At 46.1% G+C, this 16,857-nt stretch overlaps 1 protein-coding gene across 3 annotated transcripts in view; it reads left to right on the top strand.

The window, feature by feature from the left end:
- LOC120895766 (FMRFamide receptor-like) overlaps window positions 1-16,857 on the top strand; it is a 67,542-nt gene that overhangs the window by 19,228 nt on the left and 31,457 nt on the right. For 2 of the 3 annotated variants that reach the window (XM_040299364.1, XM_040299363.1), the window contains exon 3: window positions 12,173-12,254. The exons of the other annotated variant lie outside the window; for it this stretch is intronic. The gene's annotated coding sequence lies outside the window, so the exon portion shown is untranslated. The remainder of the gene's footprint in view (window positions 1-12,172; window positions 12,255-16,857) is intronic. 3 annotated transcript variants of the gene reach the window in all.

Below are 16,857 nucleotides of genomic sequence, written 5' to 3'. Positions count from 1 at the left end.
ACACACAAAAACACGCACACACACATACACTCTTTTAGCGGCATAAGCCAGCGAGCTGCAGCAGAATTTTCCCCAGCTTAGCGCCCATCAAGCACCCGTCAGAGGACGTTTTGCACGAAACGCGCACAAATAATGGAGATGGCGTGAGAAGTGTCACCATCAGTGGCACTGAACGTCACCTGCAAAACAACCTGAACCAAACCAACCCGAACCTCCGCCTCAAGCTGCTCCGGCAGCGTTATCTTAAGGGTTTGCCGCTGAATGAAGTTTCCCACACAAAAGGTGTGTTTACTTGCTCGTTTGCTTGGAATATGTTGGAGTCGGGCACCAAACGCGACGCGACTGAAATGACGGCGAAACGTTAATCAATGTTTATATCTCGCTAAGGGGATCTGATTTCTCAAGGCATTGGTCGTTTCGGTGGTTTCCCATCGCATCGGTCTTAATGCATGCCGAATCCGTTGGCGCACGCGTTGCAAATATTCGTTTAAGGATAGAACGGAAAAGCTTCCTCCCAGTTGCGGTTTCGAGAGCATAATCTTTCGCCTCAGCACGAATTGCTGCACGAACTCGATTGCATACGGTCGCACGTGACCGCATGCACGGTCGTGACATTTCGGACTCCCGGCGCACCGTGTTTGGTCTGTGGAAAGTTCGACGGCGCTGTATAGGAGGGAGCCGTTTGCGTTTCTTGTGCTTTCGGACACGATCAACGCAAATAAACGACGGTGCGACGCTGCCAAGGACTACGGAGCGAAATTAGAGAAAAGTGGACCAATTTTATCAACGGCAAACTATCTCGATAATGATTTCCACACCCGCTGCCAGGCGGTGCACCGGGAGTGAGAGTGGCATGGGTAAACTAACGAAGCAATAAGCACAAGACGGTACCGTTGGCAAATCTTTAGAGGACTATAAAATAATCATTAGGTCGAGAACAAGCGGTGGTTTTTTCTCTTCTTTTCTTTTGGGTGGGCAAGTTTTGAGGTTTGGCGGCAAGAGTGGACTGTGGTGGGGTGATTGGTCCAGCTCCAGGAGCAGGTTTCGGGTTCAACGTGTTCGGCGTACTGAAAGGGCGTACCCACCTATTCCCACAGCGCCACTGGGCCACTGGAGCAAATGGCGCTCGGTGCCAAGGGTGAAATTCCCCTCCGGCGCTAGTCGAGATTGGATTGTACCGGCGCTAGCAACAAACAAAACAGAACGGCATCACCCTTGGTGATGAAAACGTAACGTAAGCCAGAGTTTATCACGAAAAATGTAAACGTTTTCCCCCAAGGGGTGCACCCGGCGCAGTGAGGTTACTCCCTTGCCAACTCTCCTTGGTTTGACTTTTGGCCTCGGGGTTTTCGCTCTTTCGCTCCTTTAACGCGGCCGGGGGGAGGGGGGGGAGGGGCAAAAACATTGTGAAGTGAAATTGATACGGCGTGGTTCTCGCTTGCCTGTCCCGGCTGCTCCCGCGCCACCCCTGGTACCATCTCTTCCCGCACTATCATTTTTCACCAGCGTCGAATGAAAAATGACGAAATAATTCATGTGTGAAGATGAAATATTTCCACCGCTCTTCGGTTTTGTGTACAATGCCCCTCACTCACCCTTCCCACCCGACCCCAATGCGCCAGTCTTATTACATTTACCCATGAGTGAGGATCGCTTAGGGATCGTGTCCCGGGTAAGAAGCACGCTTTGTTTCTTTGCACACTACTCCCGCTAACTACTTCGCTTCGCTCAGGCGTGTAACGTTGCCGAACGGCTTGCGGTGGAGTTTCTTATGGAAGGGGTGTAAAAAGCAAAAAAAAAATGGTAAAAAAAAGAACCCACCTTCCACAAACTCTTTAGAACACGCTGAAGCTGACGTTCCCGCCTGTCGCCTGTCGGTGCTGTAGCGCTGGGCGCTAGGTAAATTATCGAGCGAACAAAAAGATGCGGCGAGATGAACAAAAGTTTAATTGAGTCATCGTGGTATGCAACTTTCTAGCCCGGGGACAACTACAGCCCCGGGCGGGTTCTACAATAGGGGCCGTCGTTGGAGCGCCAAAGTGCGGTGCAAAGTGGGACGGAAGCGGAAATGCGGAGATGGACAGGGCGCGGGTGAGTAATTTTACAAAAACGAAGTTCCCCGAACAAAGATTTATGATGTTTGCTTATGCTGGTCGTATTGCAGGGACACGTGGGCGAAAACTTTAAAGCGATTTTTTTTCTTTTACTTTTTTGTAGTTTTTTGTGCTGAGTTGCCCGATGACAGAGCGACCGAAGCCAATTTGGTCTGGGACGGTGGTGTACATTACTGTTCAACTTTTGCTCACATAAAGCATGGATTATAAAGTAATGTTAAGTTGCGAAAGCATTGCCTCATCGAGTTGTTTGAATAGGTTTTGAAGCTCATCAGTAGTTGTGTATGGTTCATTTTCACCAATTCGTCGACTCCCGCATAACTGATGCGTTTGATCACGATCATGCAAACCCTCAACTGTATTCAAACCCTCAGCAAATGTACCGCACCGGCGAACAACAGGAAGGGACGACCCATACTTACCGTACTGCATCGTGCCAATCTTGCTACAAACTTGCCGTGTCGCTAGATTGACTCTAAACGAGTGAAAGAATGTGTCACTTAGGCTCTACTCATCACTTCAACTGTTGCAGCTGCCCTTAAACGAATCACAAAACACCTCCTCACCCCCCTCCCTCTGAGCGCAAAGAATCGGTAACGAATAGCGTAACTCTTTAGCACTTACCGCACAGCACGGCCCTAAAAGCAATGCCGAAACGTAACACATCACTCATCACCCATCCAGCTCAAGTGGGATGGCATTATTTCATTTACCAATTTCGGTCAATTCTTACACACTTGGCCGGTTTGTTGCTTCTGTCTGTGCACCATCAACCAAGCGGCGTGCTGGTTGTCCAGTCCAGCCCGATTGGCGAAACGAGTCGGCGACGAGAAGCATCGTTCCGAAATTTAATATCATTTTGTCTGTGTACCGGACACTCGGACCAATCAACACCGACCCATTCCTCTTCCCCCTTCCCCCTCCCTCCCAACATGCCCCACTACACCGGGAAGTGTCCGTGTGGCGGAAAGACGGAACCGTAGTGCCGAAATCATTGAACCATACAGCCCACAGCAAAGGGGCCCAAACGGCAGATTGATTCCCGATTCGATCACGACCGTTCGCACGCCCGTACGGACGATTCTGTCTCGCCGTATCTCCGCCTCCGCCCATTAGGAAAAGGGAAAGAAGTGCACACCACGCAGCGTCAACATGTTGGGGCAAATTGAAAAATATTTATGCGTTTCGGCAAAATAGATCAGCAGACTCGGTGTTCCAGCAGGAACTTGGACGTTTCAGCACAATCTCCCCTGGCGACATGATGAAAATTCATAACGCTCTTTCACGTGCATCGTGGTCCACTGGGCGCCACGGCTGGGCGGCTGTGCATCGTGCATCCGGGCTGTGTCCGGGTCATGGCCGGAAATGCGCTTGAAAGCAGCCCAGAGGATATTTGCTCCGATTCCATCGATTTCAGCAGAGCGGTCATTGACGATGGGCAGTGGGCGTAGCGTAGGACAAAACAATGCAAAATTGAATTTTATTTTACGATGAAAATGTTAGCAAAGTGTGTTGTAGAACCATTATTATCCCTTTTATTTTGTGTTTTGTTTTACAAAATAAATCTTTTGAGGATTTTAACAACATTTTCGCTCATCAGATTGTTGTGCATTAAGTCCTAGTCCGCTCGGTTGCATCCGCATTCCCATTGTGCGCCGAAGTTCAATTGCACCGCAACTGGGCGCAACACATGTTTGCAAACACGTTTACCTGCACCTCGAGCGACACCTGGTCGACAGAATGGTAGAGGAAGGAAAGGGGAGGAGAAAAATAGGGAAATCTTTCCGCTTTAATGGCGATCGTTTAATAATTTTGTTTGCAAAACCGGATGACACAGGTGCGCATGATTTGTTCCGATGCGCTCTATTGCACACCCCTATACTTGTGCACAGGTACGCACACAAGAACGGGGTCCACAGGTGCACGGCATCAGTGCAATCATTTGGTTAAAAAAAATAAAATCAAACAATCGATCAATGGATCCCGTGGATAGATAACAGGGTTGAAAGTGGTGAAAGAACCGCCAAAAGCATAATTAATATCACCAATTACTGTGCTGCATGGGTGATGGGTGCTGCATGGGCAGGCGTTCCTCGTGTTCGTTTTTCATTTGCCCAAATGTTATGGTTCAATTTGCGCTTCTTTGTTTCCCGGCGCACCGGCGCAGGTGAACAGAGCATGAAGAACGATTAACACGAACATTATGATTGCATTCAATGGCTAGATATTAAAGCTCTGTTAACATTGAATAATAATTGTTGCAAGCGATCAGCAAACAATGTTTCACATCATTTTCATATTTCATGTTTTATTATTGTTATTGTTAACACACAATGTTCAAGGAGAATGTGGAAAAATTGTTATGATAAATGGAAGAACATTGTATTTCCAATATTTGCGATGCATTAACCAAAGGTCACCCTGCACATGGTCGGCTCTCCAAACCCAAACATATCATGCTAACGGTAAACTGTTTGCAATCCATAAAAACAGGCCAAACTTTAAATTTGATTGCACCTTTCTGCCTGCCTGTGCAGGTGAAACTCCCGCGAAGTCGCTAGGAAACACTCACCCAGCAAATTGGTAGTAAAAAATCATTTCAATCACGTAGCCAATCCCTTCGGGTCGTACGTACGCGCAATGCAATCCACCAATCACTCACCTCACCGGGGACCGGGGCTCTGGCAAGCATGCAACGTGTGTATTTTCAGCATTCAGGAATCCATTACCCTCAGTGTGTGCAAGGCACCCCCGCCACAGTGGGGCACAAAATCAACAACAAAGCAATAACATTTCACTTCGTCACGGTATGGCCTTGGGGCAGGGCCGCGATCGGTGAGGCTTTCCTGGTAAGGTGCCCTCCGCGCACCTAGCGTGGCTGATGCCATTTTCCAATGTAAGTCGTTGATTTGATGACTCGATGTGAGCTATTTACCCATCGACCAGTTTCAGCGATATCGATCATAAACCACACTCCCGGAAAGCTATTAGCCCTCGACGATGATCCACCACCCCCGGAGGGAGAGGGCACTGGTAGTTCGTGACGTTAAGAAATTTGAAGTATAATTTCACCCCCTCCCGCCTCAAATTACCTCTATTTGAACAACCGAACATCAACTCGTTCCTATAATCCCGGGGGGAAACGAAATGGGCGGAGGAGTTGAAATAGAGTACGAAATGTCGCCCCCGAAAAACAATTGCCCAGAGCTTTGGTCGTGGTGGAGACGCTTTTGCCAGCCCAAAACCGAACGCCAGCGGGCTCGGTTTGGGATCCCTTTTCTTAGCAAAACTTCGGAATCGCCCATAAAAACAATTCGACCGAAATTTGGAACAAACAACTTGCCTGCCGTTGGCTATTCCGGATGGCCCGTAGCCCGTTGCGGGCGAAATTATCCTTTTCTTGCTTTTCTCAGTTTCTTTCCGGTTGTCATCGCTTCATCTTCAGCACGCGATGTTGCTGTTGGTTTGCTTCGTGCTTCGATGGCTCGGTTTCACACACACACACGCGCTCACACTCACACACTTGACACACATCCACAATGATGGCTGAGGCAGATAAACTTTCTTCGCAGGAAACGCTACGAAGGAAACTAAGAGCGGCATAGGATAAGCGGCAAACTTTCGCACACAAAACTTCACTGCTGCGTCGCTTAACTTCCGCATCTAAAGTCACTTTCCCGTAACAAAAAGGGGAAAGGAAGAAAGAGCAACGCCAAATGGGTTCAAATCCAATAACAATTCCAACTACATTGCCTTCCAAAAAAAAAAACTCTCCGCGCTGCTGGTCGAGAGACCCTTCAAGACGGGGTTGCCTTGGGTACGCTTAAATCCTGATTTAATCCAGGCGTGGCTATATACGGGGCCAAAGTGGCATCGGATCCGGGTTTCGGGAAGCTTTGGAGATGGAGGTACGATAAGAGGAAGAGGAAAAAAAACCATATGCCACAGGTTTCGGATAGCGGGAAGATCCACTTATAACACTTTATCTGTCCCATGTGACACCGTTTCGAAACGAATTTCCATAATCTGCCTGCCGTGTGTGTGTGAGTGTGTGGCTAAGATGCTCGTAGGTAGGTGCCGCTCTGCCAAACGGCAGTTAAGATAAAGGACAGCAGAAGTCAAACAAATGAGAGCTTGCCGACATCCCGCTCATGAAAAGCTCCCACGGAAGACACGGCAGTTGTGTGAGTGTGTGTCAAACGACGTTTTTCAGCTGGTTGTCAACCGGAATCGGATGACCGGTAGTGACCATGTCCCCACCCTTTGCACACTGTGTGTAATCTGCACAATCGTTCTCCAGTTGGTACTGGTGTTGGTGGTGCCATTTTATTGGACGCATTTCCCGGAAACCCGTACACCCGACGTTGCGAGATAACAGATGGGCTAGATGACGGGCCCGGTCTATGATATCTTAGTGAGATTAACTTTTTTTTTTGTCTTCTCCGCAAAAAGGCACAAAGATCTAAAAAGGCTGCAAACGAATTCATTTCATCCGGTGGTGATGAATAAGAGAAGCATGATTTATTGCAACCATTACGTTTTTTTTGTCGCTCGCTCGATGTTATGAGCATCCTTTCCGGGTTTGCAGTCATGTTGCAAGACACGTTTGCCTACAAAAACACAAAACTAAAATCTGTCACAAAAAGGAAAGCGTTTTCTGTTAGTGGAAAATGAAACGGCAATAAAGTAGAGAGTAGATGTCGCTGGTGTGTAAGTAAAATGTGTAGCATGCGCTTCAGTGCTGGTACAAATTGCCCACCGCGTAATTGCCACGGGTAAATAAATATACGATTTGTAGTGAGCAGGTGAACAGACAGAAAGGTAAAAACAGACTGCCCATTTGTGTGCGATAGTTGCGGCTCACATCCCTACCGAACAAATTGGCCTTGTGTCAGCAAGAAATTGATCCTCAGACTCTGACCTGCCCAGACAATAATCATCAACTGTGGCTTTTTATGAAAGGATTACCGTCCGGTGGGTTGAAGGAGGTTTTATTCCCCCCGTTTTTTGGGAAGCATTCGATATCCTCTGCCCTGGAAGCTATGCTGCCCTTTTAGCGGACTGGCCGACAATCGCAGAACGGCGAACTCTCGCCTTATTCGCTTACATCCGCTTCCGTGGGTATGCCAATCGAGAACGTAGGATCTTTCCTTTTCTGTTGTGCGTCGGTTCCTTTTACTTGGAGGCAATATTGTGCCCGATCCCTACCCGCAAAGATGAAGCATTTGATGGTTTTCAGTCGTCAGCAAACTCATCCCGGGAGTAATGTGCGGCCAAACTCCAAGCAATTGGAAGCTCCGGATCCGTCGGATTAGCCTTCGAGCGGATGAGGTAACGCTAAATCCACTACCGACACAAATGGACACTTGAGCGTTGGATGGATTTTGGTTTCACTTACGATTCTACATCGTCTAGGCTTCTTTTCGCTTGGATTTCACATCAACATGGATCAACTTTTGGAGGATGGAGGAAAAGACGAGGTTTCCCGCTGCGAGTTCGGCGATTGGTCAATTAAGAGCGAAAGAAGTATGTTTACAAATCTCCTGTACAGTTGAATTAATCTTCAATTTGTAAGATTTTTTTCATGGAATTCTCTGAAAATATATCTTTGAAAATACTTGGCAGATACTGACGATCCGTTTCCTAAAAATGATGAAGGAAACAGTTTAAAATTACATTTCTTTACCAGTTCCAGGGGCTGTAGTGAATAAAAAAGATTCATTCTTGGAAAATATTCAACTTTGAAACGAGAAAAGTTTCATTATCGATTATTTGCTATGAAAACTGCGAAATGTGTTTAGTACCAAATTTCCTGCCTTAAATTGAACCTCGTCCAGCAAAACGCTCCAGGTTGGTTTATTTGCTAATTCTTCACACCTGTGATTCTTCCAAATGATATGGAAGCCTAGCCAATAAGTGTCGCATTCTGCTCATCCCGAGGATCCAATCGGGGTACGTCTAGTATAAAAACCTGCTCCATTTCCCAGGTGTCCAATATCCCATTACGATCCGGCCTTATTCGTTTGCCAATCAATTTAACCTAACTCAAGAATGGTTTTACTGGAAACCGGTGGGTCACTGTAATCGGTTCACAATGATTCTACGTACGATTACAGCCATGCGATAGCACGATGCGAGTGGGATGAATTCGAAACAGCGCTCGGGGACTGAATAAAATACCCTTCGTGCTAACAAATGCCATTCGCTCCGGTCCGGCTGCTGGTGTGTGAACCTTTTGCAAGGACTGTCTGGCTATTGAAGAAAGGGTTTCGCAAGCATTATTGGTCACACAGGGCCGAAGGCAACCGGTCCCGTGAATGTGAATCGGATCCTTTGTGAACTCCCATCCCATTGAACGGTTTAAACTGGCATTAGTTTGTTTTCGTGCAAGCAAAACTAATGAAGCTCGGAATGACGTACGCTGGCTTCGTAGATTAGTGAGAAGCTGAAAGATACGCCACGGGTAAGTAGGTGTAACCCGTGTGCCTTCCAGCATGAACTGACAGCTAATTTTTCAATCCAATCCTTTTGCAAGTGACGTGAAGAACGCACGCACACACACACATGCAGGGTTGGAAGTTGTGCGACTTCGTAAGAGCATTACTCAAAAAGCCACGCCGCCGGAAGGTATTCGACTTTATCAAACTCCTCTTTGCAACGCTGCCCCAGAAGGTGGCGAGGAAGTAAAATCGACCTGACATAGAATCCCGCGTTCCAGGAAAAGCGCTTCGAAGCAAATTATCAACCTCCACGGAGAGGTGTGTAAGCAAGCAAACTGTTCATTCGAAGCCAGTGCGCGCAGCGACGGGTACCGGGTGGGTATAGAATATGGTAGGAACACGTGGCACCAATGGCGAAAAAAGGACACATCAATGTCAATCTTGTAAAATTTAATATTTCTTTTATGCGTGAGCTTGCGTTCTTGGTGCGCCCCATGGCCGGAACTCCCATAGCCTTTTTACTGGGGCGATGGTTTCGCTTGCTTTTGCATCTTTTTTTTTTTTGCTTAGACACTCCATGGGAGCCTTTTTGGCAGAGGGGGGGGGGGGGACAGAGCTTCACTTTGCTTCTGCATTTGGTGCCCAACGGGAAAACGCCAGGGGCAAAAGATAAGGATTATATTTTTCCGCTCGGCGAAGGGCAAAATAACGGCACCGGAGTGCCATTAGCGCGCCGATGTGGCAGAAATGTGATTTTCCAGCTACACACGAAGGCAGCCACGAATGGGGGCGAGAGAGTAAAATAGAATTGTGTGACAATTGTACAATAGAAATTACGGTTACAGTGTCTTTTTTTTTTGGGCTGTGCCTCTCGTGCCGTCGTACGTAGATTATGGATTATTATGAGGGCGGAAAAGAGATAACGAAAAAATAATAATAAAAAAACGAACAGAAAACGGGACTCGCAAATTCCTCGTACCCGTGGTATTTTTTTTTTAAGCGATGCAGATCAGAGCAGAGATGCTAACCCGCTTGAGTGGCAGGTTTTTAGAACTTTTTTCTTAGCTCACTGTACCTCCAACTAGCTAATCGGAGCCGAGTGGTTTGCTGATGGCATTGCACTGGGCAAGATCAAAGCAGATCGTGAGCAATTGCACTCAACCAGAACATATTGCAGCGCACTGGAGTTGAAGTTCTGAAGCGAGATTATGGTGATGCAATCTCATTGTGCGTCATCATGGACGGAGAGCGTATTCAATGGTGAACTACTTTTTTTGTTAACTTATTCAAGGATAACTTTTGTTTTATATTTGTTACTATTATAGCATAAAACACTACTTAAACTAGCAAAAACCAATGTCAACGATGCTTGCAATTCAAGTGAATAGCTTAAAAGGGATAAACTAACATCAGCCATCAGCAATTAAAAAACGAAGAGCTATTCAAAAAGTATGCCGAACGATGTTTCCCAATTGCAAACGATGACATCGCGCAACAATTGGAGTTGGAGCATATTTGTTCAACATGCTACAACTGCTGCACTTAACACAAAAACGATGTAAGAAGCATTTAATACCCATCTACTTTTACCCAGCGTCTATAACGTGAAGAGCATTTTGCAACCTTTTCAACCGTCCCATTTTCAATTGCTCTTTTGTTTTACAACGGTCATGGTGGGTGCCAAAGAGAACTGATCTTCTTTTTTTGCCCTTCCCTGAACCGATACCGCAAACAACAACAAAAAAAACCACACACAATTCAATTCTTCACTCGTTTCGGTTTGCCAGTATTCAACCCTGCAGAAGCCACAAATTGCGATGGTTGCATTTCCTCGGAAGCACAGAGCTTTTTGTTCTTCCGTTTACTGAGCTCCGTAAGTCTTGCTGCAGGAACGCAAGGCGCTCTCTGTGCGAATTATGTGCTGAAGCATGGGCACGTTGGTGCGCTCCGTTTCGCACAAAAACCCGAACCCAACCATGGTGAGCAATCACATGAAATACAACGCATTCCGGAGGCATGTTTCAAAGCGCGCTCACTCGATGACGCAAAATCCCCGGCACAACCTCCGCCCCAAAACCCCACGGCGGACACAATGCAAGCCGGTAATAGTGCCGGGAAGCCCCGTCTTGCTGGAAACGAACTAACAGGAACGGGACATTCGCCTGATCTCCGGATGGATATATATTTCACCATTAGTGGAACAGATATGACCGAGCGCTTTGGCGCATTCGGGGAAAGCAGCTCAGTGCCAGCAAGCTTGGCAAGCCGTCCGAGCGGATGCGAACTTTCAGCACCCGTGCCCGAACCCCCGGTCCGAAGCATCCGGGGGTCCGGACATATGCTTTAGGGTTAGGACAATGGGGCAATGGATGCCCAAAATGATACGCTACACCCTAGAGCGTGTGTGTGCTACACACAGTGCCATAGTCGCGAAAGCTTTCGGAAGCCCGCAGCACGCTTTAAAGTGTACATTTTATTCGATTCGCACTGGCAAGCAGGCAAGCAACCGTCACAGCGCGCCCTTGTGTGTAATTGGGAAAGAGTTGGGCAGCGCGCGCGCGGGCGCCACCACTTTGTTTTGCACTTCTTCGTGTGCGGTGCCACTTGGGCGGAGGCATCTCGTAAATTTCCCTACTTTATGATGACTCATTTTGTGTCGCTTTCGGTCGTACGGGGTCGGGTACGGTGCTACTTAAGCGAGCGGCCAATGGAAGAGCGCTAAATTTCAGGTGTCACACTTTTGCCCATTGGTATTGGTGGCGGAAAAAAAAGAAATACAAACGAAATGTGTTTAAGGTGCAATGAATAGATGGCGCCGGGGAAGTGCAAACTCCAACTATGGTTGGAAATTTATTGCACGTAAAAGCGGCGCTTTAGGCTGCCGTCTATTCGCTTGGAAAAAATCAATTTCTCAATCCGATGGTTTCCCTTGGTGTGGTGAATACGGGTTTAATTTGATTCATTCACATTACTTCCATCGCATACATTTCCAATACCTATGAATGGCATTATTTTAATATCGGGTTTAAATGGAAGCTAGGGAAGGAGAAGTTTGCAGCACGTACAGCTGTACACTTTACTATATTTTATTTTACAAAAAGAGTTTTTACAGCGTTTCTCACGATTTATTGTTCAGTTCATATGATTTTTTGGTACGTTCCCACGATTTTTTGATCGTATCCCATAGATTTTTGGTTCGTTCCCATAATTTATTGGTATTTTCTGATTGGATATCAATACAATTGGACCAAAAATTGATGGGAACCAACCAGTAAATCGTGGGAAACCTTGTATTGAAAACCAATCTCAATGTTAAACACCCCAATGATGTTTTCATACCCACCATATTCTGCGAACTGCGATGCGTTGAAAGCTACCACGAATCGGTAATTGCATCTAGAAACACGCCGTAGAATGTTTTAATTCCCGTATGTGAAATTCATGTTCATCGAAATCTATCGCATGGCAGCTGCCAAAAATGCGTCCATCTAAGTTCTTCTCGGAAAGTAAGGGAAGCCTATCGTGATGCGCATTTTTACGGCAAACAATTCTCGAAACCACCATTAACAGCGTTCTTACTGGTACTATGCTTTTTTCTCCCTCTGTTTTCAAATACAGGTATTGAAACCCTGGTTCGCATTCGATTCGTCTTCGCCTAGTAGGCTTGCAGACACCCAGCCGCACCCGGTGCAATTCGTAGGTAAGTCTCGCGAGTGTTCAACATCAATAGACGAAAATCATAACACAGCGAAGATCAGATACATTCTCCTGCCACTCTGCCAGCCTGTTCTTAGACAGGAGCACACATTCGAGGAAAAACGTCCCATTGCGCATGAATCAACGCAGCAACATACTGTTGCCGGTATTGTTGGACGTGTGCCAGTGAATGTGAAGCTAAGAAAAAAAAAAACAAGCATAAAAAGGGAAAAATGCTGAAAATTGAATTACTCAAACAGCAGCATGTTGCACACATTTTTCAAATGGCAAAGAAGGAATCCACATTCCCAAGCTACAGTTTGGAGCCTAAAACTGAACAAAAACAAAACGACTGTGTACAGTTAAATTTGCTGTAGACTGTCCTGCTTCGTCCTGGTTGGAGAAACCGCACCATATTCGGTGACAGGTTTCAAATTTATTGCACTTTTCGCGCCTTACGCCTCCGTAAATGTTGCTTTTCAGTGTGAATAATTGAATAACTTCATTGCTCTAGCAAAAACTAGTTGTTGAGTCGTTAGCGCTAGGGAAATGAGTTAGTACTTAGTTTAGTGACAGATATTTGCTCCCGAACTATGCACTGTACTGTGAGCATTGAGCAAACAATTTAATTAGCCATAAATATACCCATCCAGAGGATTATTGCTCTGAACATTTCTACACTCAAATTTTCAATCAACACACTCAATCCACAACAAATTTTTGAACACGTTTTTTAGGCTTTGCTGAAGCTTCCTGAAGGTTAGGGAACATTTTTGCATATAAATTTAGCCCGGATTAGCGAACGACCGTCGCACGCAACCTGCGCTTTTGGTAGGATTTGCGTTTCGTTTTGCGTGTGCTTATCCTTCCTTCCACGCAACCCCAAAATCCCCACGCACTAGCACGAATATTGCGGATACTCCCCGAAAAAAGAAACTAAACTTTGTACTACTTGAAAGTGTTGCAGCAGTAATAACAGCACGAACGCGTACTGGAACGCTATCATTAGAAAGGATGGGCGGACACTAATCTTCTTTTGCGCCCATCCCCTCCCGACCCCGTACCCCCCGATAGCAGCCGTGGCCGTGGCAGCGTAGCGGCAGCAAAAAAGAAACGCACAAACAAAGCTATTCCATTAGTGAGAGAAATGGAACATTGCGACAGCGGTGTGTGCTGGAATGAAGAAATTAAAACCGAAAAATTATAATAATGCTGCTGCTTTCCCCGCTCACTCGCTCACACACCAAACAGAATTTATCAGAACCTTGCAGCTTAGTACCGCAGCGCCAGTAACGCTATCCGCAGCTAGCAGTGACAGCAGTGCGTGTGTTTGAGAGTATTTTTTTTTGTGTGTGCGTTCCATTTTTTAGTTCTACTTTTACGGTGCGCTGTCGCCGTAGTACGTCGCACGAAATTACTCCCGAAGAAGATGAAGAGATTATGATGTTGTTTTCTTTTATTTGTGCGCTCGCCACAAGCCACCAGGCTTCTCCATCGACGGTCCGGGGTTTGTTTGATGGCGTGTGCTGGATGTATTTTTCTACTTTTTTTTACCCTCACCATTTAAAACCGGACCTTTTTTTGGTTGGGTTTCATTTTACTCACTCGACACGCTTGGCTGTAGTTTTTGTTTTCCCTAACCCTCCGTCATTTCTCTCACGCCGCCAGCAAGCGTGTTCTTGGGCGGGTTTACATTGAACGGTCAGCTAATAAGAGCCACTCCTCGTTGTGTTGCCTGCCTGCCTGTATAAACATAGCCTTTGTTTGTGGCGTTTTCTTTTGGCATTTCGTGTTTCCGCATTCAGGAAGTGGTTAAAATTCACTGATAAATCCTTCGCCCCAGACTGAATCGCCACGCCACATCGCATCAATCCAGCCCGGCGACGCTCAGCAAAGAACTGCGCCACGCAAGAAACGCTCCCAGCACAGCAATAGTGGGAATAGTGTTTTGCCCGCAATGCTCTTTGCACGAGCTGTTTGTTTATTGTTAAATTGTGTGAGGTTTGGATTGGCGCAGAAATTCGCATTCGCTGCCGATTCGCTTGCTTCAGCTTTGTTTATTCCCGAGCCAGAGCGGGAGCGGCGCGGCGAGTTGGCGAATTCACTTTCGTTAATTAAATGATCATCACGGTTTCCATTGGTTTCCGTTTGCCACTGATTAGGTTCATCCTCACACCGTCCAGTTTGTTGTTTTTTTCGCTGTATAGTTTTATCCTTTTTTGTTGAGCTGGAACTCTACTCGAAACGTTCAAAAAAAAAAAGCTACACTAGTTTTTCGCCAGACAAAAGTTTCCACGTTGCTGGTTGTTTTCCTCGCACGTCTGGTACAGTTTACTACTTCCCTTTTGCGAAGGTCAATCCTTGCCTTATTGGTGGGAGGAGAAAAGTCTTTTTGTTCTATTCCGCAACTGTTTCTCATAGAGCAAATTAATAGCAAACTTCTGTACGGGATCCGCTCCATTCTTTGCGGTTCACGATTCGTTAGCAAGATGGATTGGAAGTTGGTTTGGATGAAACTGTGCAAGAAATTCTGCCCGCTAGTCTTGATTCTTCCGATAACAGATGCTCGTCCGTTTGCAATGCATTGCATTTACCCGCCGTTCGGTTCACTGATGCGTCGAGACAGCATAAAAGAAAACCTTCACCTCGCACTTTTCCCCACCGGCCAGTTGAACCCGTGACCTCAAAAACTTTAAAATTGGTTTGTTTGCGAAGAGAAGCATGAAACTATCTCGTACATTGGTACGAGCACCGTAATGAGTAGCCTGTTGGCAATTTGATTGCTTGTTGTTGTTTAAGAAGCCGTCAAAGCTCATGTTTGCATGTTTCATCTTGTTTGCGCTACGATGATTCATGAGATGAATACACAAACAACCGAGCAAGTTTTAAGTAGTTTTTATTTATTTTTAAACACATTTTTTTTCTCCTATAGAGTCAATAAAAATACATACTAATGCACTCGGAAACATAATCGACACGTGCCTATTAAGTAATGCTTTTAGTACAATTCTAGCACAACATAACCCTGATTGCTCTAAGCGCCATCACGTGTAATTAATCCACCCTGTGAGATGTGTTGTTTCTACGTGTCACAAATGTTTGTTTTCCCTCGCAGCATCAGCGCAGTCGCCTTCCCGATCGACTGCGTATCAAACGCTACTGTTTAGATGGACGAAACCCAGCCGACAGAGTGTTGCGCACACGAGTATGCACAAGAGTTGCATGGGCCGCCACCATCGGCAGCAATAGCGCGTGTGTGTGTTGGTCCGCGGTTCATCACCGGCACAGGGCCGTTCTAAAACTAATCGTCTAGGACGTTAGGCGCTCCATTCGTCCGTAATTCAAACTCTCGGTCCCATCCAAGGGGGGCCAAACATGACATGAGCAGGGCCCCGATCCGCGGTATATTAATAGTGCCTCTATTTGCTCGACCGCTGATGAGTTGGTTCTCGCACCGCTTCCCGATTCACCTTCTCCCCCAGGTCCACCGAAATTCTACGCGTGATCGAGCGAAACGGGTAATGGCCCTGATGGTGGATCCATCACCTTCAAAACTAGAAGGATGATCTATATATCTAGCCCTACCGCTCCGCGTGCATGGTTCATTCCCATTACGGTCTGGCAGCTACACACACACACACACGAAATTTTGGGACAGCTTCTAAAACACGCATTTAAGCGCACCGCAAGTACTTCACCGTATGCGCTGTCACAGAGCGTTTAATGGACGTTGGACAAATATTTGATGTATGTTGCCGTGTCGCTGAAGTACTGGGGCACTGTAGTACAGCACACACGCCAACATTGCATACCCGCAGCCAACATGCCAACCACCTCAACGCACGCACTTCTAATCGGGGATTTTTTACGTCGCTTTTTGTTTTGTTGCATGCATGTGTTTGACACGGGTGGTACCACACCGGCGGGTTCGATATGCATAATGGAACGGCGAGTTCAATTATTGCGTACGGGAAAGGTCGACAAGCTTTCACGTCAATTGATCTGCTTTATTCGCTTTTAAAAATGAAATAGAACTAGAGAGTGAGACCGAGAGCACCAACAAAACAAGGTTTAACAGCTTTGTTTTCTGCATAAATGCGATGGAGAGCGATTAACAAATAAAACAAAACAGTAACATACACACGTGGCAAAGTCATTCAATATAGGTAATTGAATGTGTTTCGAGGTATCGTTTTTTTTACGCCACTTGATCGATATTTGTTTCAACTTGGTATACATGTATATTCATTGGATTAGACGAAAGAGCCAGTTTGTTTTAATTTGCTCACCACATACGTGGAACCACAGATGGAAGTTGAAACAATTGAAATATTTGTATTCATTTGAACTGAGTATGTTTCTAGTCCCCGACCGCATTATTGTAGGATGCTTCGTATCATCACATGAGCATGTCGCTATGTTTATTCGATACCATCTATAGGGGACGTACAAAAGGCTGCATTTGATCTTTGAACTACAAAGAGCAAATTAATAATATGTTTGCTTTGCTTGGAAATCATCATACATTTGATTTGAAAAGTATCTACGCGAAAACGATTGTACACAAATAACTTATGAACAGCTGTTTGTATGTTATTAGTACCAAA

The sequence above is a fragment of the Anopheles arabiensis genome, chromosome 2 (assembly GCF_016920715.1).
Source record: "Anopheles arabiensis isolate DONGOLA chromosome 2, AaraD3, whole genome shotgun sequence".
Classification (NCBI taxonomy): domain Eukaryota; kingdom Metazoa; phylum Arthropoda; class Insecta; order Diptera; family Culicidae; genus Anopheles; species Anopheles arabiensis.
This window is presented reverse-complemented; position numbering and strand designations above follow the sequence as displayed.